The sequence below is a fragment of the Oncorhynchus clarkii genome, unplaced genomic scaffold (assembly GCF_045791955.1).
Source record: "Oncorhynchus clarkii lewisi isolate Uvic-CL-2024 unplaced genomic scaffold, UVic_Ocla_1.0 unplaced_contig_10107_pilon_pilon, whole genome shotgun sequence".
Classification (NCBI taxonomy): domain Eukaryota; kingdom Metazoa; phylum Chordata; class Actinopteri; order Salmoniformes; family Salmonidae; genus Oncorhynchus; species Oncorhynchus clarkii.
Genome location: NW_027258705.1, coordinates 26589 through 44480, shown reverse-complemented (window position 1 = coordinate 44480; position 17892 = coordinate 26589). Strand labels below are relative to the sequence as shown.

At 40.8% G+C, this 17892-nt stretch overlaps 22 non-coding genes across 22 annotated transcripts; all 22 read right to left on the bottom strand.

The window, feature by feature from the left end:
* Positions 1–479: 479 nt before the first annotated feature.
* On the bottom strand, positions 480–552 carry trnav-cac (transfer RNA valine (anticodon CAC)). The gene has a single exon. It is a non-coding gene; the product is annotated as a tRNA-Val (tRNA).
* Positions 553–681: 129 nt separating this feature from the next.
* On the bottom strand, positions 682–754 carry trnav-aac (transfer RNA valine (anticodon AAC)). The gene has a single exon. It is a non-coding gene; the product is annotated as a tRNA-Val (tRNA).
* Positions 755–1987: 1233 nt separating this feature from the next.
* On the bottom strand, positions 1988–2060 carry trnav-cac (transfer RNA valine (anticodon CAC)). Its single transcript has one exon. It is a non-coding gene; the product is annotated as a tRNA-Val (tRNA).
* Positions 2061–2190: 130 nt separating this feature from the next.
* trnav-aac (transfer RNA valine (anticodon AAC)) lies at positions 2191–2262 on the bottom strand. Its single transcript has one exon. It is a non-coding gene; the product is annotated as a tRNA-Val (tRNA).
* Positions 2263–3495: 1233 nt separating this feature from the next.
* Positions 3496–3568, bottom strand: trnav-cac (transfer RNA valine (anticodon CAC)). The gene has a single exon. It is a non-coding gene; the product is annotated as a tRNA-Val (tRNA).
* A 129-nt stretch (positions 3569–3697) lies between these two features.
* Positions 3698–3770, bottom strand: trnav-aac (transfer RNA valine (anticodon AAC)). Its single transcript has one exon. It is a non-coding gene; the product is annotated as a tRNA-Val (tRNA).
* Positions 3771–5003: 1233 nt separating this feature from the next.
* trnav-cac (transfer RNA valine (anticodon CAC)) lies at positions 5004–5076 on the bottom strand. Its single transcript has one exon. It is a non-coding gene; the product is annotated as a tRNA-Val (tRNA).
* Positions 5077–5205: 129 nt separating this feature from the next.
* On the bottom strand, positions 5206–5278 carry trnav-aac (transfer RNA valine (anticodon AAC)). Its single transcript has one exon. It is a non-coding gene; the product is annotated as a tRNA-Val (tRNA).
* A 1198-nt stretch (positions 5279–6476) lies between these two features.
* trnav-cac (transfer RNA valine (anticodon CAC)) lies at positions 6477–6549 on the bottom strand. The gene has a single exon. It is a non-coding gene; the product is annotated as a tRNA-Val (tRNA).
* Positions 6550–6678: 129 nt separating this feature from the next.
* On the bottom strand, positions 6679–6751 carry trnav-aac (transfer RNA valine (anticodon AAC)). The gene has a single exon. It is a non-coding gene; the product is annotated as a tRNA-Val (tRNA).
* Positions 6752–8128: 1377 nt separating this feature from the next.
* Positions 8129–8201, bottom strand: trnav-aac (transfer RNA valine (anticodon AAC)). The gene has a single exon. It is a non-coding gene; the product is annotated as a tRNA-Val (tRNA).
* Positions 8202–9434: 1233 nt separating this feature from the next.
* Positions 9435–9507, bottom strand: trnav-cac (transfer RNA valine (anticodon CAC)). The gene has a single exon. It is a non-coding gene; the product is annotated as a tRNA-Val (tRNA).
* Positions 9508–9636: 129 nt separating this feature from the next.
* On the bottom strand, positions 9637–9709 carry trnav-aac (transfer RNA valine (anticodon AAC)). The gene has a single exon. It is a non-coding gene; the product is annotated as a tRNA-Val (tRNA).
* A 1230-nt stretch (positions 9710–10939) lies between these two features.
* On the bottom strand, positions 10940–11012 carry trnav-cac (transfer RNA valine (anticodon CAC)). The gene has a single exon. It is a non-coding gene; the product is annotated as a tRNA-Val (tRNA).
* Positions 11013–11141: 129 nt separating this feature from the next.
* On the bottom strand, positions 11142–11214 carry trnav-aac (transfer RNA valine (anticodon AAC)). Its single transcript has one exon. It is a non-coding gene; the product is annotated as a tRNA-Val (tRNA).
* A 1233-nt stretch (positions 11215–12447) lies between these two features.
* On the bottom strand, positions 12448–12520 carry trnav-cac (transfer RNA valine (anticodon CAC)). Its single transcript has one exon. It is a non-coding gene; the product is annotated as a tRNA-Val (tRNA).
* A 129-nt stretch (positions 12521–12649) lies between these two features.
* On the bottom strand, positions 12650–12722 carry trnav-aac (transfer RNA valine (anticodon AAC)). The gene has a single exon. It is a non-coding gene; the product is annotated as a tRNA-Val (tRNA).
* A 1233-nt stretch (positions 12723–13955) lies between these two features.
* trnav-cac (transfer RNA valine (anticodon CAC)) lies at positions 13956–14028 on the bottom strand. Its single transcript has one exon. It is a non-coding gene; the product is annotated as a tRNA-Val (tRNA).
* Positions 14029–14157: 129 nt separating this feature from the next.
* Positions 14158–14230, bottom strand: trnav-aac (transfer RNA valine (anticodon AAC)). The gene has a single exon. It is a non-coding gene; the product is annotated as a tRNA-Val (tRNA).
* A 1233-nt stretch (positions 14231–15463) lies between these two features.
* On the bottom strand, positions 15464–15536 carry trnav-cac (transfer RNA valine (anticodon CAC)). The gene has a single exon. It is a non-coding gene; the product is annotated as a tRNA-Val (tRNA).
* Positions 15537–15669: 133 nt separating this feature from the next.
* On the bottom strand, positions 15670–15742 carry trnav-aac (transfer RNA valine (anticodon AAC)). The gene has a single exon. It is a non-coding gene; the product is annotated as a tRNA-Val (tRNA).
* Positions 15743–16975: 1233 nt separating this feature from the next.
* On the bottom strand, positions 16976–17048 carry trnav-cac (transfer RNA valine (anticodon CAC)). The gene has a single exon. It is a non-coding gene; the product is annotated as a tRNA-Val (tRNA).
* Between the last annotated feature and the right edge of the window lie 844 nt (positions 17049–17892).

Sequence of the window (17892 nt, the reverse complement as noted above, 5' to 3'; positions counted from 1 at the left end):
TTTGTCATTATGTGGTATTGTGTGTAGATAGATTTTATTTTATTTCATCCATTTTAGTATAAGGCTGTAACGTAACAAAATGTGGAAAAAAGTAAGGGGTCTGAAAACTTTCCGAATGCACTGTACCTATGCAGGCTAGCTTCTTTTCCTTTGCTAGCCAGCCAACTAAATCTATCACACAATCACATCAAGCAGCTGAAATGACAGAAAACGATCTACATTTTTGTTTGTTTTACCTTGGATTATATTGCCATTTCTTTGGATATATCCATTACAATGACCCTGATAAATGAATTTGCCTGGCTCAGAGAAGCTGTCAGTCTGGTCACATTCATACAGATCGCATGGTGGAGGTCCCCAAAAAAACGGCAACATTGATCCACAGGTCGGAGAGGTAGACAGCAAGGTTTAGACAAACCTCAACTGTTTCAAACAAAATGCTAGCCTCTGGGCATTGGGAAATACTGAATATTACAAAATGTTTCCGCCCGGTTTCGAACCGGGGACCTTTCGCGTGTGAGGCAAATGTGATAACCACTACACTAATGAAACCGAATGATTGGAAAACTAAGGGTGTGACTGACTTTCGCGTGTGAGGCGAACGTGATAACCAATACACTACTGAAACTAAAGTCTGAATAGCAAATACTGAGAAGTGCGAAGGACCAATTTGTTAAAATGTGTTTCCGCCCGGTCTCGAACCGGGGACCTTTCGCTTGTTAGGCGAACGTGATAACCACTACACTACGGAAACCCAATGAGAGGAATACTGAGGGTGTGGCTGACTTTGGCTGGGTGGGACATTTATCGCTCTCAGAACCTAATGAAATCAGAAATTACTTAGTCAATTAATTAAACAATAAGGCTTGAGAAGCCGGGAATTATTGTGTGCAGCGGCTCTTGGAAGAGGCTTGGTGGTTCAAAACTTCTTCCATTTAAGAGTGATGGAAGCCACTGTGTTCTTGGGTACCTTCAATGCTGCAGAAATGACCAATCATTTGAATTTACCACAGGTGGACTCCAATCAAGTTGAAGAAACATCTCAAGGATGATCAATGGAAACAGGATGGACCTGAGCTCAATTTCCAGCCTCATAGCAAAGGGTCTGAAAACGTACGTAAATAAGGTATTTTTAAAATATTTAATGGGTATTATGGCTCTTTCTGTGGTACTCAATTTGGGATATTATGTGAGGTAGACATGAGAAGCCGGGAATTATCGTGTGCAGCCGGAACTTGGAAGAGGCTTGGTGGTTCCAAACTTCTTCTATTTAAGAGTGATGGAAGCCACTGTGTTCTTGGGTACATTCAATGCTGCAGAAATGACCAATCATTTGAATTTACCAAAGGTGGACTCCAATCAAGTTGAAGAAACATCTCAAGGATGATCAATGGAAACAGGATGGACCTGAGCTCAATTTCCAGCCTCATAGCAAAGGGTCTGAAAATGTATGTAAATAAGGTATTTTTAAAATATTTTTTTCATTAATAAAAACTATATGTTATCGCTTTGTCATTATGTGGTATTGTGTGTAGATAGATTTTATTTTATTTCATCCATTTTAGTATAAGGCTGTAACGTAACAAAATGTGGAAAAAAGTAAGGGGTCTGAAAACTTTCCGAATGCACTGTACCTATGCAGGCTAGCTTCTTTTCCTTTGCTAGCCAGCCAACTAAATCTATCACACAATCACATCAAGCAGCTGAAATGACAGAAAACGATCTACATTTTTGTTTGTTTTACCTTGGATTATATTGCCATTTCTTTGGATATATCCATTACAATGACCCTGATAAATGAATTTGCCTGGCTCAGAGAAGCTGTCAGTCTGGTCACATTCATACAGATCGCATGGTGGAGGTCCCCAAAAAAACGGCAACATTGATCCACAGGTCGGAGAGGTAGACAGCAAGGTTTAGACAAACCTCAACTGTTTTAAACCAAATGCTAGCCTCTGGGCATTGGGAAATATTGAATATTACAAAATGTTTCCGCCCAGTTTCGAACCGGGGACCTTTCGCGTGTGAGGCGAATGTGATAACCACTACACTACGGAAACCGAATGATTGGAAAACTAAAGGGTGTGACGGACTTTCGCGTGTGAGGCGAACGTGATAACCAATACACTACTGAAACTAAAGTCTGAATAGCAAATACTGAGAAGTGCGAAGGACCAATTTGTTAAAATGTGTTTCCGCCCGGTCTCGAACCGGGACCTTTCGCGTGTTAGGCGAACGTGATAACCACTACACTACGGAAACCCAATGAGTGGAATACTAAGGGTGTGGCTGACTTTGGCTGGGTGGGACATTTATCGCTCTCAGAACCTAATGAAATCAAAAATTACTTAGTCAATTACTTAAACAATAAGGCTTGAGAAGCCGGGAATTATTGTGTGCAGCGGCTCTTGGAAGAGGCTTGGTGGTTCAAAACTTCTTCCATTTAAGAGTGATGGAAGCCACTGTGTTCTTGGGTACCTTCAATGCTGCAGAAATGACCAATCATTTGAATTTACCACAGGTGGACTCCAATCAAGTTGAAGAAACATCTCAAGGATGATCAATGGAAACAGGATGGACCTGAGCTCAATTTCCAGCCTCATAGCAAAGGGTCTGAAAACGTACGTAAATAAGGTATTTTTAAAATATTTAATGGGTATTATGGCTCTTTCTGTGGTACTCAATTTGGGATATTATGTGAGGTAGACATGAGAAGCCGGGAATTATCGTGTGCAGCCGGAACTTGGAAGAGGCTTGGTGGTTCCAAACTTCTTCTATTTAAGAGTGATGGAAGCCACTGTGTTCTTGGGTACCTTCAATGCTGCAGAAATGACCAATCATTTGAATTTACCACAGGTGGACTCCAATCAAGTTGAAGAAACATCTCAAGGATGATCAATGGAAACAGGATGGACCTGAGCTCAATTTCCAGCCTCATAGCAAAGGGTCTGAAAATGTATGTAAATAAGGTATTTTTAAAATATTTTTTTCATTAATAAAAACTATATGTTATCGCTTTGTCATTATGTGGTATTGTGTGTAGATAGATTTTATTTTATTTCATCCATTTTAGTATAAGGCTGTAACGTAACAAAATGTGGAAAAAAGTAAGGGGTCTGAAAACTTTCCGAATGCACTGTACCTATGCAGGCTAGCTTCTTTTCCTTTGCTAGCCAGCCAACTAAATCTATCACACAATCACATCAAGCAGCTGAAATGACAGAAAACGATCTACATTTTTGTTTGTTTTACCTTGGATTATATTGCCATTTCTTTGGATATATCCATTACAATGACCCTGATAAATGAATTTGCCTGGCTCAGAGAAGCTGTCAGTCTGGTCACATTCATACAGATCGCATGGTGGAGGTCCCCAAAAAAACGGCAACATTGATCCACAGGTCGGAGAGGTAGACAGCAAGGTTTAGACAAACCTCAACTGTTTCAAACCAAATGCTAGCCTCTGGGCATTGGGAAATATTGAATATTACAAAATGTTTCCGCCCAGTTTCGAACCGGGGACCTTTCGCGTGTGAGGCGAACGTGATAACCACTACACTACTGAAACCGAATGATTGGAATACTAAGGGTGTGACTGACTTTCGCGTGTGAGGCGAACGTGATAACCAATACACTACTGAAACTAAAGTCTGAATAGCAAATACTGAGAAGTGCGAAGGACCAATTTGTTAAAATGTGTTTCCGCCCGGTCTCGAACCGGGGACCTTTCGCGTGTTAGGCGAACGTGATAACCACTACACTACGGAAACCCAATGAGTGGAATACTAAGGGTGTGGCTGACTTTGGCTGGGTGGGACATTTATCGCTCTCAGAACCTAATGAAATCAGAAATTACTTAGTCAATTAATTAAACAATAAGGCTTGAGAAGCCGGGAATTATTGTGTGCAGCGGCTCTTGGAAGAGGCTTGGTGGTTCAAAACTTCTTCCATTTAAGAGTGATGGAAGCCACTGTGTTCTTGGGTACCTTCAATGCTGCAGAAATGACCAATCATTTGAATTTACCACAGGTGGACTCCAATCAAGTTGAAGAAACATCTCAAGGATGATCAATGGAAACAGGATGGACCTGAGCTCAATTTCCAGCCTCATAGCAAAGGGTCTGAAAACGTACGTAAATAAGGTATTTTTAAAATATTTAATGGGTATTATGGCTCTTTCTGTGGTACTCAATTTGGGATATTATGTGAGGTAGACATGAGAAGCCGGGAATTATCGTGTGCAGCCGGAACTTGGAAGAGGCTTGGTGGTTCCAAACTTCTTCTATTTAAGAGTGATGGAAGCCACTGTGTTCTTGGGTACCTTCAATGCTGCAGAAATGACCAATCATTTGAATTTACCACAGGTGGACTCCAATCAAGTTGAAGAAACATCTCAAGGATGATCAATGGAAACAGGATGGACCTGAGCTCAATTTCCAGCCTCATAGCAAAGGGTCTGAAAATGTATGTAAATAAGGTATTTTTAAAATATTTTTTTCATTAATAAAAACTATATGTTATCGCTTTGTCATTATGTGGTATTGTGTGTAGATAGATTTTATTTTATTTCATCCATTTTAGTATAAGGCTGTAACGTAACAAAATGTGGAAAAAAGTAAGGGGTCTGAAAACTTTCCGAATGCACTGTACCTATGCAGGCTAGCTTCTTTTCCTTTGCTAGCCAGCCAACTAAATCTATCACACAATCACATCAAGCAGCTGAAATGACAGAAAACGATCTACATTTTTGTTTGTTTTACCTTGGATTATATTGCCATTTCTTTGGATATATCCATTACAATGACCCTGATAAATGAATTTGCCTGGCTCAGAGAAGCTGTCAGTCTGGTCACATTCATACAGATCGCATGGTGGAGGTCCCCAAAAAAACGGCAACATTGATCCACAGGTCGGAGAGGTAGACAGCAAGGTTTAGACAAACCTCAACTGTTTCAAACCAAATGCTAGCCTCTGGGCATTGGGAAATATTGAATATTACAAAATGTTTCCGCCCGGTTTCGAACCGGGGACCTTTCGCGTGTGAGGCGAACGTGATAACCACTACACTACGGAAACCGAATGATTGGAAAACTAAGGGTGTGACTGACTTTCGCGTGTGAGGCGAACGTGATAACCAATACACTACTGAAACTAAAGTCTGAATAGCAAATACTGAGAAGTGCGAAGGACCAATTTGTTAAAATGTGTTTCCGCCCGGTCTCGAACCGGGGACCTTTCGCGTGTTAGGCGAACGTGATAACCACTACACTACGGAAACCCAATGAGTGGAATACTAAGGGTGTGGCTGACTTTGGCTGGGTGGGACATTTATCGCTCTCAGAACCTAATGAAATCAGAAATTACTTAGTCAATTAATTAAACAATAAGGCTTGAGAAGCCGGGAATTATTGTGTGCAGCGGCTCTTGGAAGAGGCTTGGTGGTTCAAAACTTCTTCCATTTAAGAGTGATGGAAGCCACTGTGTTCTTGGGTACCTTCAATGCTGCAGAAATGACCAATCATTTGAATTTACCACAGGTGGACTCCAATCAAGTTGAAGAAACATCTCAAGGATGATCAATGGAAACAGGATGGACAATCTGAAAACGTACGTAAATAAGGTATTTTTAAAATATTTAATGGGTATTATGGCTCTTTCTGTGGTACTCAATTTGGGATATTATGTGAGGTAGACATGAGAAGCCGGGAATTATCGAGCCGGAACTTGGAAGAGGCTTGGTGGTTCCAAACTTCTTCTATTTAAGAGTGATGGAAGCCACTGTGTTCTTGGGTACCTTCAATGCTGCAGAAATGACCAATCATTTGAATTTACCACAGGTGGACTCCAATCAAGTTGAAGAAACATCTCAAGGATGATCAATGGAAACAGGATGGACCTGAGCTCAATTTCCAGCCTCATAGCAAAGGGTCTGAAAATGTATGTAAATAAGGTATTTTTAAAATATTTTTTTCATTAATAAAAACTATATGTTATCGCTTTGTCATTATGTGGTATTGTGTGTAGATAGATTTTATTTTATTTCATCCATTTTAGTATAAGGCTGTAACGTAACAAAATGTGGAAAAAAGTAAGGGGTCTGAAAACTTTCCGAATGCACTGTACCTATGCAGGCTAGCTTCTTTTCCTTTGCTAGCCAGCCAACTAAATCTATCACACAATCACATCAAGCAGCTGAAATGACAGAAAACGATCTACATTTTTGTTTGTTTTACCTTGGATTATATTGCCATTTCTTTGGATATATCCATTACAATGACCCTGATAAATGAATTTGCCTGGCTCAGAGAAGCTGTCAGTCTGGTCACATTCATACAGATCGCATGGTGGAGGTCCCCAAAAAAACGGCAACATTGATCCACAGGTCGGAGAGGTAGACAGCAAGGTTTAGACAAACCTCAACTGTTTCAAACCAAATGCTAGCCTCTGGGCATTGGGAAATATTGAATATTACAAAATGTTTCCGCCCGGTTTCGAACCGGGGACCTTTCGCGTGTGAGGCGAACGTGATAACCACTACACTACGGAAACCGAATGATTGGAAAACTAAGGGTGTGACTGACTTTCGCGTGTGAGGCGAACGTGATAACCACTACACTACTGAAACTAAAGTCTGAATAGCAAATACTGAGAAGTGCGAAGGACCAATTTGTTAAAATGTGTTTCCGCCCGGTCTCGAACCGGGGACCTTTCGCGTGTTAGGCGAACGTGATAACCACTACACTACGGAAACCCAATGAGTGGAATACTAAGGGTGTGGCTGACTTTGGCTGGGTGGGACATTTATCGCTCTCAGAACCTAATGAAATCAGAAATTACTTAGTCAATTAATTAAACAATAAGGCTTGAGAAGCCGGGAATTATTGTGTGCAGCGGCTCTTGGAAGAGGCTTGGTGGTTCAAAACTTCTTCCATTTAAGAGTGATGGAAGCCACTGTGTTCTTGGGTACCTTCAATGCTGCAGAAATGACCAATCATTTGAATTTACCACAGGTGGACTCCAATCAAGTTGAAGAAACATCTCAAGGATGATCAATGGAAACAGGATGGACCTGAGCTCAATTTCCAGCCTCATAGCAAAGGGTCTGAAAACGTACGTAAATAAGGTATTTTTAAAATATTTAATGGGTATTATGGCTCTTTCTGTGGTACTCAATTTGGGATATTATGTGAGGTAGACATGAGAAGCCGGGAATTATCGTGTGCAGCCGGAACTTGGAAGAGGCTTGGTGGTTCCAAACTTCTTCTATTTAAGAGTGATGGAAGCCACTGTGTTCTTGGGTACCTTCAATGCTGCAGAAATGACCAATCATTTGAATTTACCACAGGTGGACTCCAATCAAGTTGAAGAAACATCTCAAGGATGATCAATGGAAACAGGATGGACCTGAGCTCAATTTCCAGCCTCATAGCAAAGGGTCTGAAAATGTATGTAAATAAGGTATTTTTAAAATATTTTTTTCATTAATAAAAACGATATGTTATCGCTTTGTCATTATGTGGTATTGTGTGTAGATAGATTTTATTTTATTTCATCCATTTTAGTATAAGGCTGTAACGTAACAAAATGTGGAAAAAAGTAAGGGGTCTGAAAACTTTCCGAATGCACTGTACCTATGCAGGCTAGCTTCTTTTCCTTTGCTAGCCAGCCAACTAAATCTATCACACAATCACATCAAGCAGCTGAAATGACAGAAAACGATCTACATTTTTGTTTGTTTTACCTTGGATTATATTGCCATTTCTTTGGATATATCCATTACAATGACCCTGATAAATGAATTTGCCTGGCTCAGAGAAGCTGTCAGTCTGGTCACATTCATACAGATCGCATGGTGGAGGTCCCCAAAAAAACGGCAACATTGATCCACAGGTCGGAGAGGTAGACAGCAAGGTTTAGACAAACCTCAACTGTTTCAAACCAAATGCTAGCCTCTGGGCATTGGGAAATATTGAATATTACAAAATGTTTCCGCCCGGTTTACACTACGGAAACCGAATGGGGGGTGTGACCTTTCGCGTGTGAGGCGAACGTGATAACCACTACACTACTGAAACTAAAGTCTGAATAGCAAATACTGAGAAGTGCGAAGGACCAATTTGTTAAAATGTGTTTCCGCCCGGTCTCGAACCGGGGACCTTTCGCGTGTTAGGCGAACGTGATAACCACTACACTACGGAAACCCAATGAGTGTAATACTAAGGGTGTGGCTGACTTTGGCTGGGTGGGACATTTATCGCTCTCAGAACCTAATGAAATCAGAAATTACTTAGTCAATTAATTAAACAATAAGGCTTGAGAAGCCGGGAATTATTGTGTGCAGCGGCTCTTGGAAGAGGCTTGGTGGTTCAAAACTTCTTCCATTTAAGAGTGATGGAAGCCACTGTGTTCTTGGGTACCTTCAATGCTGCAGAAATGACCAATCATTTGAATTTACCACAGGTGGACTCCAATCAAGTTGAAGAAACATCTCAAGGATGATCAATGGAAACAGGATGGACCTGAGCTCAATTTCCAGCCTCATAGCAAAGGGTCTGAAAACGTACGTAAATAAGGTATTTTTAAAATATTTAATGGGTATTATGGCTCTTTCTGTGGTACTCAATTTGGGATATTATGTGAGGTAGACATGAGAAGCCGGGAATTATCGTGTGCAGCCGGAACTTGGAAGAGGCTTGGTGGTTCCAAACTTCTTCTATTTAAGAGTGATGGAAGCCACTGTGTTCTTGGGTACCTTCAATGCTGCAGAAATGACCAATCATTTGAATTTACCACAGGTGGACTCCAATCAAGTTGAAGAAACATCTCAAGGATGATCAATGGAAACAGGATGGACCTGAGCTCAATTTCCAGCCTCATAGCAAAGGGTCTGAAAATGTATGTAAATAAGGTATTTTTAAAATATTTTTTTCATTAATAAAAACTATATGTTATCGCTTTGTCATTATGTGGTATTGTGTGTAGATAGATTTTATTTTATTTCATCCATTTTAGTATAAGGCTGTAACGTAACAAAATGTGGAAAAAAGTAAGGGGTCTGAAAACTTTCCGAATGCACTGTACCTATGCAGGCTAGCTTCTTTTCCTTTGCTAGCCAGCCAACTAAATCTATCACACAATCACATCAAGCAGCTGAAATGACAGAAAACGATCTACATTTTTGTTTGTTTTACCTTGGATTATATTGCCATTTCTTTGGATATATCCATTACAATGACCCTGATAAATGAATTTGCCTGGCTCAGAGAAGCTGTCAGTCTGGTCACATTCATACAGATCGCATGGTGGAGGTCCCCAAAAAAACGGCAACATTGATCCACAGGTCGGAGAGGTAGACAGCAAGGTTTAGACAAACCTCAACTGTTTCAAACCAAATGCTAGCCTCTGGGCATTGGGAAATATTGAATATTACAAAATGTTTCCGCCCGGTTTCGAACCGGGGACCTTTCGCGTGTGAGGCGAACGTGATAACCACTACACTACGGAAACCAAATGATTGGAAAACTAAGGGTGTGACTGACTTTCGCGTGTGAGGCGAACGTGATAACCAATACACTACTGAAACTAAAGTCTGAATAGCAAATACTGAGAAGTGCGAAGGACCAATTTGTTAAAATGTGTTTCCGCCCGGTCTCGAACCGGGGACCTTTCGCGTGTTAGGCGAACGTGATAACCACTACACTACGGAAACCCAATGAGTGGAATACTAAGGGTGTGGCTGACTTTGGCTGGGTGGGACATTTATCGCTCTCAGAACCTAATGAAATCAGAAATTACTTAGTCAATTAATTAAACAATAAGGCTTGAGAAGCCGGGAATTATTGTGTGCAGCCTCTGGAAGAGGCTTGGTGGTTCAAAACTTCTTCCATTTAAGAGTGATGGAAGCCACTGTGTTCTTGGGTACCTTCAATGCTGCAGAAATGACCAATCATTTGAATTTACCACAGGTGGACTCCAATCAAGTTGAAGAAACATCTCAAGGATGATCAATGGAAACAGGATGGACCTGAGCTCAATTTCCAGCCTCATAGCAAAGGGTCTGAAAACGTACGTAAATAAGGTATTTTTAAAATATTTAATGGGTATTATGGCTCTTTCTGTGGTACTCAATTTGGGATATTATGTGAGGTAGACATGAGAAGCCGGGAATTATCGTGTGCAGCCGGAACTTGGAAGAGGCTTGGTGGTTCCAAACTTCTTCTATTTAAGAGTGATGGAAGCCACTGTGTTCTTGGGTACCTTCAATGCTGCAGAAATGACCAATCATTTGAATTTACCACAGGTGGACTCCAATCAAGTTGAAGAAACATCTCAAGGATGATCAATGGAAACAGGATGGACCTGAGCTCAATTTCCAGCCTCATAGCAAAGGGTCTGAAAATGTATGTAAATAAGGTATTTTTAAAATATTTTTTTCATTAATAAAAACTATATGTTATCGCTTTGTCATTATGTGGTATTGTGTGTAGATAGATTTTATTTTATTTCATCCATTTTAGTATAAGGCTGTAACGTAACAAAATGTGGAAAAAAGTAAGGGGTCTGAAAACTTTCCGAATGCACTGTACCTATGCAGGCTAGCTTCTTTTCCTTTGCTAGCCAGCCAACTAAATCTATCACACAATCACATCAAGCAGCTGAAATGACAGAAAACGATCTACATTTTTGTTTGTTTTACCTTGGATTATATTGCCATTTCTTTGGATATATCCATTACAATGACCCTGATAAATGAATTTGCCTGGCTCAGAGAAGCTGTCAGTCTGGTCACATTCATACAGATCGCATGGTGGAGGTCCCCAAAAAAACGGCAACATTGATCCACAGGTCGGAGAGGTAGACAGCAAGGTTTAGACAAACCTCAACTGTTTCAAACCAAATGCTAGCCTCTGGGCATTGGGAAATATTGAATATTACAAAATGTTTCCGCCCGGTTTCGAACCGGGGACCTTTCGCGTGTGAGGCGAACGTGATAACCACTACACTACGGAAACCGAATGATTGGAAAACTAAGGGTGTGACTGACTTTCGCGTGTGAGGCGAACGTGATAACCAATACACTACTGAAACTAAAGTCTGAATAGCAAATACTGAGAAGTGCGAAGGACCAATTTGTTAAAATGTGTTTCCGCCCGGTCTCGAACCGGGGACCTTTCGCGTGTTAGGCGAACGTGATAACCACTACACTACGGAAACCCAATGAGTGGAGTACTAAGGGTGTGGCTGACTTTGGCTGGGTGGGACATTTATCGCTCTCAGAACCTAATGAAATCAGAAATTACTTAGTCAATTAATTAAACAATAAGGCTTGAGAAGCCGGGAATTATTGTGTGCAGCGGCTCTTGGAAGAGGCTTGGTGGTTCAAAACTTCTTCCATTTAAGAGTGATGGAAGCCACTGTGTTCTTGGGTACCTTCAATGCTGCAGAAATGACCAATCATTTGAATTTACCACAGGTGGACTCCAATCAAGTTGAAGAAACATCTCAAGGATGATCAATGGAAACAGGATGGACCTGAGCTCAATTTCCAGCCTCATAGCAAAGGGTCTGAAAACGTACGTAAATAAGGTATTTTTAAAATATTTAATGGGTATTATGGCTCTTTCTGTGGTACTCAATTTGGGATATTATGTGAGGTAGACATGAGAAGCCGGGAATTATCGTGTGCAGCCGGAACTTGGAAGAGGCTTGGTGGTTCCAAACTTCTTCTATTTAAGAGTGATGGAAGCCACTGTGTTCTTGGGTACCTTCAATGCTGCAGAAATGACCAATCATTTGAATTTACCACAGGTGGACTCCAATCAAGTTGAAGAAACATCTCAAGGATGATCAATGGAAACAGGATGGACCTGAGCTCAATTTCCAGCCTCATAGCAAAGGGTCTGAAAATGTATGTAAATAAGGTATTTTTAAAATATTTTTTTCATTAATAAAAACTATATGTTATCGCTTTGTCATTATGTGGTATTGTGTGTAGATAGATTTTATTTTATTTCATCCATTTTAGTATAAGGCTGTAACGTAACAAAATGTGGAAAAAAGTAAGGGGTCTGAAAACTTTCCGAATGCACTGTACCTATGCAGGCTAGCTTCTTTTCCTTTGCTAGCCAGCCAACTAAATCTATCACACAATCACATCAAGCAGCTGAAATGACAGAAAACGATCTACATTTTTGTTTGTTTTACCTTGGATTATATTGCCATTTCTTTGGATATATCCATTACAATGACCCTGATAAATGAATTTGCCTGGCTCAGAGAAGCTGTCAGTCTGGTCACATTCATACAGATCGCATGGTGGAGGTCCCCAAAAAAACGGCAACATTGATCCACAGGTCGGAGAGGTAGACAGCAAGGTTTAGACAAACCTCAACTGTTTCAAACCAAATGCTAGCCTCTGGGCATTGGGAAATATTGAATATTACAAAATGTTTCCGCCCGGTTTCGAACCGGGGACCTTTCGCGTGTGAGGCGAACGTGATAACCACTACACTACGGAAACCGAATGATTGGAAAACTAAGGGTGTGACTGACTTTCGCGTGTGAGGCGAACGTGATAACCAATACACTACTGAAACTAAAGTCTGAATAGCAAATACTGAGAAGTGCGAAGGACCAATTTGTTAAAATGTGTTTCCGCCCGGTCTCGAACCGGGGACCTTTCGCGTGTTAGGCGAACGTGATAACCACTACACTACAGAAACCCAATGAGTGGAATACTAAGGGTGTGGCTGACTTTGGCTGGGTGGGACATTTATCGCTCTCAGAACCTAATGAAATCAGAAATTACTTAGTCAATTAATTAAACAATAAGGCTTGAGAAGCCGGGAATTATTGTGTGCAGCGGCTCTTGGAAGAGGCTTGGTGGTTCAAAACTTCTTCCATTTAAGAGTGATGGAAGCCACTGTGTTCTTGGGTACCTTCAATGCTGCAGAAATGACCAATCATTTGAATTTACCACAGGTGGACTCCAATCAAGTTGAAGAAACATCTCAAGGATGATCAATGGAAACAGGATGGACCTGAGCTCAATTTCCAGCCTCATAGCAAAGGGTCTGAAAACGTACGTAAATAAGGTATTTTTAAAATATTTAATGGGTATTATGGCTCTTTCTGTGGTACTCAATTTGGGATATTATGTGAGGTAGACATGAGAAGCCGGGAATTATCGTGTGCAGCCGGAACTTGGAAGAGGCTTGGTGGTTCCAAACTTCTTCTATTTAAGAGTGATGGAAGCCACTGTGTTCTTGGGTACCTTCAATGCTGCAGAAATGACCAATCATTTGAATTTACCACAGGTGGACTCCAATCAAGTTGAAGAAACATCTCAAGGATGATCAATGGAAACAGGATGGACCTGAGCTCAATTTCCAGCCTCATAGCAAAGGGTCTGAAAATGTATGTAAATAAGGTATTTTTAAAATATTTTTTTCATTAATAAAAACTATATGTTATCGCTTTGTCATTATGTGGTATTGTGTGTAGATAGATTTTATTTTATTTCATCCATTTTAGTATAAGGCTGTAACGTAACAAAATGTGGAAAAAAGTAAGGGGTCTGAAAACTTTCCGAATGCACTGTACCTATGCAGGCTAGCTTCTTTTCCTTTGCTAGCCAGCCAACTAAATCTATCACACAATCACATCAAGCAGCTGAAATGACAGAAAACGATCTACATTTTTGTTTGTTTTACCTTGGATTATATTGCCATTTCTTTGGATATATCCATTACAATGACCCTGATAAATGAATTTGCCTGGCTCAGAGAAGCTGTCAGTCTGGTCACATTCATACAGATCGCATGGTGGAGGTCCCCAAAAAAACGGCAACATTGATCCACAGGTCGGAGAGGTAGACAGCAAGGTTTAGACAAACCTCAACTGTTTCAAACCAAATGCTAGCCTCTGGGCATTGGGAAATATTGAATATTACAAAATGTTTCCGCCCGGTTTCGAACCGGGGACCTTTCGCGTGTGAGGCGAACGTGATAACCACTACACTACGGAAACCGAATGATTGGAAAACTAAGGGTGTGACTGACTTTCGCGTGTGAGGCGAACGTGATAACCAATACACTACTGAAACTAAAGTCTGAATAGCAAATACTGAGAAGTGCGAAGGACCAATTTGTTAAAATGTGTTTCCGCCCGGTCTCGAACCGGGGACCTTTCGCGTGTTAGGCGAACGTGATAACCACTACACTACGGAAACCCAATGAGTGGAATACTAAGGGTGTGGCTGACTTTGGCTGGGTGGGACATTTATCGCTCTCAGAACCTAATGAAATCAGAAATTACTTAGTCAATTAATTAAACAATAAGGCTTGAGAAGCCGGGAATTATTGTGTGCAGCGGCTCTTGGAAGAGGCTTGGTGGTTCAAAACTTCTTCCATTTAAGAGTGATGGAAGCCACTGTGTTCTTGGGTACCTTCAATGCTGCAGAAATGACCAATCATTTGAATTTACCACAGGTGGACTCCAATCAAGTTGAAGAAACATCTCAAGGATGATCAATGGAAACAGGATGGACCTGAGCTCAATTTCCAGCCTCATAGCAAAGGGTCTGAAAACGTACGTAAATAAGGTATTTTTAAAATATTTAATGGGTATTATGGCTCTTTCTGTGGTACTCAATTTGGGATATTATGTGAGGTAGACATGAGAAGCCGGGAATTATCGTGTGCAGCCGGAACTTGGAAGAGGCTTGGTGGTTCCAAACTTCTTCTATTTAAGAGTGATGGAAGCCACTGTGTTCTTGGGTACCTTCAATGCTGCAGAAATGACCAATCATTTGAATTTACCACAGGTGGACTCCAATCAAGTTGAAGAAACATCTCAAGGATGATCAATGGAAACAGGATGGACCTGAGCTCAATTTCCAGCCTCATAGCAAAGGGTCTGAAAATGTATGTAAATAAGGTATTTTTAAAATATTTTTTTCATTAATAAAAACTATATGTTATCGCTTTGTCATTATGTGGTATTGTGTGTAGATAGATTTTATTTTATTTCATCCATTTTAGTATAAGGCTGTAACGTAACAAAATGTGGAAAAAAGTAAGGGGTCTGAAAACTTTCCGAATGCACTGTACCTATGCAGGCTAGCTTCTTTTCCTTTGCTAGCCAGCCAACTAAATCTATCACACAATCACATCAAGCAGCTGAAATGACAGAAAACGATCTACATTTTTGTTTGTTTTACCTTGGATTATATTGCCATTTCTTTGGATATATCCATTACAATGACCCTGATAAATGAATTTGCCTGGCTCAGAGAAGCTGTCAGTCTGGTCACATTCATACAGATCGCATGGTGGAGGTCCCCAAAAAAACGGCAACATTGATCCACAGGTCGGAGAGGTAGACAGCAAGGTTTAGACAAACCTCAACTGTTTCAAACCAAATGCTAGCCTCTGGGCATTGGGAAATATTGAATATTACAAAATGTTTCCGCCCGGTTTCGAACCGGGGACCTTTCGCGTGTGAGGCGAACGTGATAACCACTACACTACGGAAACCGAATGATTGGAAGTGCGACTAAGGGTGTGACTGACTTTCGCGTGTGAGGCGAACGTGATAACCAATACACTACTGAAACTAAAGTCTGAATAGCAAATACTGAGAAGTGCGAAGGACCAATTTGTTAAAATGTGTTTCCGCCCGGTCTCGAACCGGGGACCTTTCGCGTGTTAGGCGAACGTGATAACCACTACACTACGGAAACCCAATGAGTGGAATACTAAGGGTGTGGCTGACTTTGGCTGGGTGGGACATTTATCGCTCTCAGAACCTAATGAAATCAGAAATTACTTAGTCAATTAATTAAACAATAAGGCTTGAGAAGCCGGGAATTATTGTGTGCAGCGGCTCTTGGAAGAGGCTTGGTGGTTCAAAACTTCTTCCATTTAAGAGTGATGGAAGCCACTGTGTTCTTGGGTACCTTCAATGCTGCAGAAATGACCAATCATTTGAATTTACCACAGGTGGACTCCAATCAAGTTGAAGAAACATCTCAAGGATGATCAATGGAAACAGGATGGACCTGAGCTCAATTTCCAGCCTCATAGCAAAGGGTCTGAAAACGTACGTAAATAAGGTATTTTTAAAATATTTAATGGGTATTATGGCTCTTTCTGTGGTACTCAATTTGGGATATTATGTGAGGTAGACATGAGAAGCCGGGAATTATCGTGTGCAGCCGGAACTTGGAAGAGGCTTGGTGGTTCCAAACTTCTTCTATTTAAGAGTGATGGAAGCCACTGTGTTCTTGGGTACCTTCAATGCTGCAGAAATGACCAATCATTTGAATTTACCACAGGTGGACTCCAATCAAGTTGAAGAAACATCTCAAGGATGATCAATGGAAACAGGATGGACCTGAGCTCAATTTCCAGCCTCATAGCAAAGGGTCTGAAAATGTATGTAAATAAGGTATTTTTAAAATATTTTTTTCATTAATAAAAACTATATGTTATCGCTTTGTCATTATGTGGTATTGTGTGTAGATAGATTTTATTTTATTTCATCCATTTTAGTATAAGGCTGTAACGTAACAAAATGTGGAAAAAAGTAAGGGGTCTGAAAACTTTCCTAATGCACTGTACCTATGCAGGCTAGCTTCTTTTCCTTTGCTAGCCAGCCAACTAAATCTATCACACAATCACATCAAGCAGCTGAAATGACAGAAAACGATCTACATTTTTGTTTGTTTTACCTTGGATTATATTGCCATTTCTTTGGATATATCCATTACAATGACCCTGATAAATGAATTTGCCTGGCTCAGAGAAGCTGTCAGTCTGGTCACATTCATACAGATCGCATGGTGGAGGTCCCCAAAAAAACGGCAACATTGATCCACAGGTCGGAGAGGTAGACAGCAAGGTTTAGACAAACCTCAACTGTTTCAAACCAAATGCTAGCCTCTGGGCATTGGGAAATATTGAATATTACAAAATGTTTCCGCCCGGTTTCGAACCGGGGACCTTTCGCGTGTGAGGCGAACGTGATAACCACTACACTACGGAAACCGAATGATTGGAATACTAAGGGTGTGACTGACTTTCGCGTGTGAGGCGAACGTGATAACCAATACACTACTGAAACTAAAGTCTGAATAGCAAATACTGAGAAGTGCGAAGGACCAATTTGTTAAAATGTGTTTCCGTCCGGTCTCGAACCGTGGACCTTTCATGTCTTAGGCGAACGTGATAACCACTACACTACGGAAACCCAATGAGTGGAAAACTAAGGGTGTGACTGACTTTGGCTGGGTGGGACATTTATCGCTCTCAGAACCTAATGAAATCAGAAATTACTTAGTCAATTAATTAAACAATAAGGCTTGAGAAGCCGGGAATTATTGTGTGCAGCGGCTCTTGGAAGAGGCTTGGTGGTTCAAAACTTCTTCCATTTAAGAGTGATGGAAGCCACTGTGTTCTTGGGTACCTTCAATGCTGCAGAAATGACCAATCATTTGAATTTACCACAGGTGGACTCCAATCAAGTTGAAGAAACATCTCAAGGATGATCAATGGAAACAGGATGGACCTGAGCTCAATTTCCAGCCTCATAGCAAAGGGTCTGAAAACGTACGTAAATAAGGTATTTTTAAAATATTTAATGGGTATTATGGCTCTTTCTGTGGTACTCAATTTGGGATATTATGTGAGGTAGACATGAGAAGCCGGGAATTATCGTGTGCAGCCGGAACTTGGAAGAGGCTTGGTGGTTCCAAACTTCTTCTATTTAAGAGTGATGGAAGCCACTGTGTTCTTGGGTACCTTCAATGCTGCAGAAATGACCAATCATTTGAATTTACCACAGGTGGACTCCAATCAAGTTGAAGAAACATCTCAAGGATGATCAATGGAA